Source organism: Pterocles gutturalis, unplaced genomic scaffold (assembly GCF_000699245.1).
Source record: "Pterocles gutturalis isolate BGI_N339 unplaced genomic scaffold, ASM69924v1 scaffold4877, whole genome shotgun sequence".
Classification (NCBI taxonomy): domain Eukaryota; kingdom Metazoa; phylum Chordata; class Aves; order Pterocliformes; family Pteroclidae; genus Pterocles; species Pterocles gutturalis.
Window position 1 is genome coordinate 1 of NW_010107705.1, and position 254 is coordinate 254.

Sequence of the window (254 nt, forward strand, 5' to 3'; positions counted from 1 at the left end):
GTGACGCGGGGCGAGCTGTGCTGCCGGGCCCTCGGACGTCCCGTGTCGCGGGATGGCGTTTCTGTATGCTCATCATAATTGTTTCTGAAGGTGTCGGGGCATGCAGCGGCACACTGGAAAAGTCGATGCAGATGAAGAAGGCAAGCGTTGGGAGGACGGCGTGTCCAGCAGCGCTGCGTTCACTGCAGACCCGAGGGTGGTAAAGTGGCTGAAACTTGAATTCAACAGTGGCTGCCTCAGCTGGTGGGGACAAC